This window comes from Stegastes partitus, unplaced genomic scaffold (genome assembly GCF_000690725.1).
Source record: "Stegastes partitus isolate 25-593 unplaced genomic scaffold, Stegastes_partitus-1.0.2 Scaffold369, whole genome shotgun sequence".
Classification (NCBI taxonomy): Eukaryota; Metazoa; Chordata; class Actinopteri; family Pomacentridae; genus Stegastes; species Stegastes partitus.
The window spans coordinates 135,612-142,113 of record NW_007578100.1 but is presented as its reverse complement, the minus strand read 5'-3'; the positions used below and the strand labels follow the sequence as shown (position 1 = coordinate 142,113).

The window sequence follows — 6,502 nt, the reverse complement described above, 5'->3', positions numbered from 1 at the left end:
ATCAACTAAAGTTACTGACAAAAAGGTGTGGAGCAAACAAAAGATGGCTGGAAGTCCTGGGAAAAAAGCCAAACTAAAAGTCTGAGTGAATATCAAACAGCAGCTAAACTCAGAGAAACCAAAACTACAAACCTGATGAGAAAACCCCCAAAAAATCCAAACCAGAAACAGACGAGGAGAATCTAACTGACAAAGACAAGACTGTTTATACACCCAGAACTGATTTGGGAAGACGAGAAACAGATTAAACTAATCAGGGAGGTATAAAAGGAGGAAGACAATGGGAGGAAGTCAACTGGAGAGGGATTGTCAAAATAAAACACGACAAGACCGTGACGAGCGTAAAGCCTCTTCAATGTTTAAACAAAGCTCCCTAAATCGTATCTACATCTATTTTAGTCATCGTACGAAAAGCTAAATATGAAACATGACAGTGATTTACGTCTGTGTCCTGGCTTCAAACCACTTCTATCTACTATCAGAGGGGTTTGAATCTGACTCTCAGCAAGCACAAAAAGTTCCTTTAACCATCAAACCTCAAGCTGTAAACTTCAAATAGCTCTTTGAAGAGGAGAAGATGTGACAGACGGTTCTCTCTAAATGAGATTTAATTAAGCATTTGACCTTTTAGCAGCAGCAGCAGCAGAGTCTTCTTCAGGATAACAACTCTGCACTGCTTCTATCTGCTCCAACAGAAGACCTCGAAGACGACGGCGTGTAGACCGAACGGACGGACGCACCGGAATAATCTTATTCCGCAAGTTAGATTACATGTGACATTTAATAAACTACGATTAAATTACGTGTTATTTTTTTCCCACTTTGTTCCGCAGCTGTTTAATTTCTGTAGCCCGAAGACTCGCTGGATGTCTCGATCAATTTTATTTGTTGACACACTGTTCTCGGCGCAACAGGGATGTTAGCCTCCTGCAGATGATAAGGGGAGGGAAAAAAAATACACAATTTCCTCAGACGCGCTAAAAAAAAACGTTTCCCTCCGAGCCTCCGGGGGATTCCTCTCAGTGGTTCCCAGCGACGTTCAGAGGAGAACATCTGACAACTCAACACATCATATAACAGGCAAAAGAATGAGAAACGGCACTCAAAAGCATTAGTGCCTGTTTTCCTTGATGGTTTTTAACTTCGCTGTGATTTTATCGCCCTTCAGAGGTATTGTTGCCCCCGAGCAGCTATTAAATTCTGACAGTAAATGTGGCAGACACACATAAAGACAGTAAACTATCTCAAATATCTTCCTTCCTCTTACGGCTGCAGCGCAGATAATTCAATATGCATTAGTACCGGCCACCGCTCTGCCTTTTCTAGAAATAGGAAAGGAAAAACAAGAGGGCAAAATGCAGTTGAAGCTCAGCTCATAGAGGCAAATCTTAACTTTTCTGCACCACAAATATCTTTAGATTGTTTTTTATATGTACAGAATCTTTATGTATGAGTAGATGTGAGTGGTTAGTGTGTCTAAATGAATTTATGACTTGATAATCCGACACTAAATGTTCTTTTATGTCGGATTGTCAAGACGGAGGTCGAGATACAAGGAGGGCTTGATGCTTGAAGGGTGATCTGTTGTTAATATTTATTGCTTATAGTTGTTATAATAACTGGTGTATTGTTAGAACACTATGCATCGCTGGATTTCACGCCTAACTGACTAGTGCGAATGTGCACGGGCCCGTCGGTTGACGTCAAAGGTAAGTAAATCTGTGGGATTGTTCAGTCAGATAATACGCCGTTATCCTTATTTATGATATAAAATGTCATGTCGGAGTCAGAATCCAAGGTTGTCGATATGTTAAGGCTGTTTATTGGGTTCCGTTTTTCCTAAAAACCTGTCGAATAGCAAAGTTTTGGACTGTTCAAGGTCGGATTATCGAGTCATGACTGTATTCTGTAAATAAGTTAAACACAGCACCAGGTAGAGAATTTCATCATACTGGTACCTTGCAATTGCTGCGTACGATAATAAAGCCTTTGAGTCAATCAAATGGCTGTTTCTAAGCAATAAAGATGCCAAATTCTGGCCACTAAGGCCTCGTCCACACATAGCAGGATATCTCACAAAACAAAGATATTTTTCTACGATGTCATCCACATGAAATTGCTGATTTACGGCATTAAAAACGATTCTTTCAAAAAGCTTCGAACAAAGTGAAGATCTGCGAATCCTCCGTTTATGTGTCTGCATGTGGACGTCAATAACCAGGGTTTAGGTTTCGAAACGTCACTACCTGCGACAAAATATGTTCTTTACATCACATATGCGACCTGTGTTTACATTTAGAAACAGTGTGGACGCCCTCAGAACTGTGTTGTCTCTTGTCCAGGCCCAGATACCGCTCCATGTACAAGAACACAGGCGAAGGATGACGTTAAGGACGGTTATTTTCCGCCACCGTGCCATTCCATGTCCGAGGCATGTTCTCCGTTAAAGACACCGATACTGGTTTTGGGTCAGACCGGGACGCACTGCCAGCTGGTGGGAGAACTTTGAGACGGCTCCAGGAGGAATGGCGTGACAATTTCCATACATCCCGGTCGACGCTCCTGTCGTTGGAGTTATTACATCCTCACGTAGAATATGAATGTGCTTAACAACGCACTTAGGTGTGGATGAATTCTTTTTCTAAAAACAAGGTGGTGTGTACGTTGGTTTTTTTCTAGACGGAGGGGGCAGGATATTCGGTTTTACAAAAACCCTGCTACGTGTGGACAAGGCCTTAAACCAGAAAAATCCACCATTTTCTATGAGGTCAGCTACAAATTATAGATCTGACATGCTAATTACTGTTGTGTCAAAAGGTTCTAATTAATAAATCTATTGTCCAAGATTCTTGTTCTGTTACACAAGTGTTGAGTCAACTGGAGCATAAATGGAACAGAAAGCATCTATTTTACTAACTTTTAACTTGTAAAGCTGAAGTCATCCATTTCTAACTGACTTAAGTTCAAGGTTCAACACATGCAGCTAAAAACTCATTAAAAAGAGAGGATCCAGTTTACAAAGCTGCCATTTTTATCAACCAAGGACACAAGTCAGCCGGTGTCCTTTCAGCTCCTGTGATAGCTTCTGGCACTCTGAGGCGTCAATCATTGTGTCAGTCAACAGACTCCCATATCTCCGTGACACCGGTGTGCCATTTCGGATCAAACCTTTTCATTTGCACCACTTGATCCCGGAGCGTCAGGACTATCGGTGGACTAAAAAAGACCACGGAGGAATTGTAAATTAGCTTTTTGGCAAGGGGGGGCGAGTAAAGGTGAAAGCCAGAGAGTCATAACTAATGCATCGTCCTATCTTCCACGTTGGCGTGCATGGAAACAATAAAACATTAATGACCTCCAAACGCAAAACTCTACAAATGGAAGGTTATTTTGGTGTGTTTAGCGCCACCGGGAAAACAAAAGCATCTCGCAAACAACAACTTAGAGATGCCTTTGCGAGCTTTCACGGCTCCTGTGGGCTTGGAGCCAACGGTTTCTCCCCCTTCAAAGAGGGAGGAGAGCTCGGGGCTGGCGTGCATAAAGACTCTAAGAATAAACACACTGATCCGGAATCATCGGCGAGCTCCCACCGATGCGCGAGCGCCAACATCGCCGTGAAAGAGAGGGGCCGGCCTCCGATCGGCGCCGCGGCTCTAAGATGCTTTGTGGCTTGTACGGTCCCCGGCGTTTCAAAGGGGTTGAAGGAGTTCAGTGCTATCTCTCTGCAGCAGGTAGCCTGACTAATAGCACACTCAAAGCCTCTTGAATGTCAGAGCATCCCGAGCTCGCTTCCCTGGAAATCCGGACGGAAATAGTCTGCAAAGTAGCGTACAATTGAAGCCCACAGCTGGAACTGAAAGCAACCCCCCCAAAGGTTTTTTTTTTTTTTTTTTTTTTTGGGCAGGAGGACGGGTCACAAAGCACAGCCCTGGCATTTTAGTTTGAGAGAGAAAGTCACAAGACAAAGCGACCAAAGGTTTGGAGATGTGGCTCGGCTGGTTCTGTGATTTCAAAAACTTCCCAAAGCACTCAGATGCAGCGAAACTAGATGAGAACTGGATAAACAACAAGCGCTTCGAGTTTCACGGGTGAATTTTTTAAGAGACAAACATATAGGAAGCTCCTCGGTGTCCCGCAGAAGTTGGTGAAACAGGCGGAGGAAGACGGGAATTAAAAAAGTGTCGGTGCACTGCAGTGAATCATTCCTGTTGATGTGGTACGGCACGCTGTGTGCATGATCTGCTGCGCTGTGGTGAAAGTTTGACTTCAGTTATTTATTTACTTTCAGGCTCAGTGTCTCACAGAAAGTGCAGTTTGCTGTCGAAGTGAAAGAAAGCTGTTCTCATCGACGATCAGATGTGTTTTAAGGAGGATTTTAGTTGAAAAAGCATAAATTATACTTGAACAACTCTGACAATCAACCACTGAATGAGGAATAAAACTCTTAGATAGTCATTATTATGGGTGTGAATACTCTTTATTCTAGTCTTAAATGTGTATTAGTGGTCCAGATCGTTTCTATCAGCAGCTTCTACAGTTCAAGAAAGAAAAAAAGAGATGACGTCTGTTTTTCTGGTAGCTTTAGTCATGAGGTTCAAATGTTTAATATAATAAGCAAGTATCATTCAGGGATTTTTTATTTTTAAGGCAAAACATGAATAATTTCATTGTCCATAAAGTGTTCTTAAAGTTGGCATATGAGCTATTGAGGGGGAAAAAATAGAAAAATGTTAAATTCATAACCTATATGGAGGAGTATCTCAGAAGATACAGAGTGTAAATTGAAAAATGAATGCCATATTTCTGAAATAAATCATAAATTGTTTAATTTGAGTCTGGATATCTTTGAAAAATAGCAGTTTATTCAGATTTTTTTAAGTGTTTGTATGTGCTTGCACATTAAAACCCATTTACCCACTGGGTTTGAAGGAATGTTGTCTTTAAAAAATGCCAAAATTACAGCACTTATCGTAGCCAGAGATTGAAAAACCTTCTAGCAGTTCTTGAACTCATCTTGCATTGGGAAAATTAACCAAATTTGAGTTTAAAATTATGACATTTCATGAAAACCATTTTATTCTATGTCTCATTTAAAAATGTCCCAAAAGGTAAAGCATTTGCTCCAACAAGATTCTGTAAAAAAACTAAACATTTTACCCTCCTTAATGCAAGCATGAAGCCATTAATAACTCATGTGTGACCAACGGAAAAGTGACAAGAATTCAGGGACTTTTGAGCTGAGCTGCAGGATGTGTTTCCACAGAGCACAGAATGGAAACTAATAAAAAAGTAGTAAAATATCTGTTGCATGTAAAGCTGCTGCACAGCTGTGGGCTATTGGAGAAACTGATTGAATGTTGATTCCAGTTTGTTATTATTATGAAAATTAAGTAATCAAAGACAATCAACACTCTTTTTTTTAATTGAAGATTTATGTCAATATAATATTGCACAATAGATAATGTGAGTTCCTTCTACTTCTAGCCTTGGTTGTGCTGTTTCCATAGGGGTGCAGAAGTTTATGTTGCCGTAAAAAACGAGCTCACAGTGAGTAAAACTGTGATAACAGCATAAAAAACAACACCTAGAAACTACTTGGAGTTGAGAAGAATGTGGCTTTAGCGTAAACTGACTGACATTTATGCCTCACCAGTAGACATTCAAGTGTCAACTCCAAAATGGGAACTTTGTGTAGCGAGTAGTCGGGACTGTGAACCCAACGATCCGCTTCTGTCTGTTATTCATTGTAGGTCAGTGTGTGAAAGGCGAGCGCTGCCAGGGTTAGTAGTTCAAATCCCTCCGCTGTTCAGTCATTCACACGTGGCATTAACTCTGCCATTGTTCAGCCCTCCGACTCCAACTGTACGCACTCTTGACGCTGGAAGGAGTCGGATTAAAAGAGGAACAAAAAAAAAAAAGAGGAGATATGTTACAACCAGCATGCAAAACCAAAAAACAGTAAAATTGGATTTACACCGAAGAAAAGCCGCGTGTCGCTACTCGGAAACACACTAAACACTGAGCGCTCAGCCCATTACTTCACAGTCCGTGCACTCACAATCACATGGGTTTAAATCCCATTTCACACTGTGTTGTCACATCCCTTTGTCTGGCCGCTGCCCGTCTCTCCTCTGTGTTCGCCGACCTCGAAAAAGCCCTAATAAAATATGAGAGGCTGCGTTTTTAAAAAAAGTCTGTGCAACAAAAATTTTTCTGCTACCTGAGGCGCCCTCGGGTCGGGAGGATAAATAAATAAACAGCCGCTGAACACATGCTGCCAACATAACGTCGTTAACGGAGCAACGGAAGAGAATGGAAATAATGACTTCACCTTTCCAAGAGAAAGGATGAGCAGCCAGAGTATTATCTACATCACAGATATATAAGTGACTAATGGACAAGCAAAGAGAGAGAGACAGGCCACACGTTAAAGCAGTGAAAATTACAGACTACCGACAGTCCCTGAACTACTCATGCATGAGGAAATGAAGACGTCATTTGC

At 41.5% G+C, this 6,502-nt stretch overlaps 1 protein-coding gene across 1 annotated transcript in view; it reads right to left on the bottom strand.

The window, feature by feature from the left end:
* The window catches only part of celsr3 (cadherin, EGF LAG seven-pass G-type receptor 3), a 200,095-nt gene that overhangs the window by 158,642 nt on the left and 34,951 nt on the right, over nt 1–6,502 (bottom strand). The window lies entirely within an intron of this gene.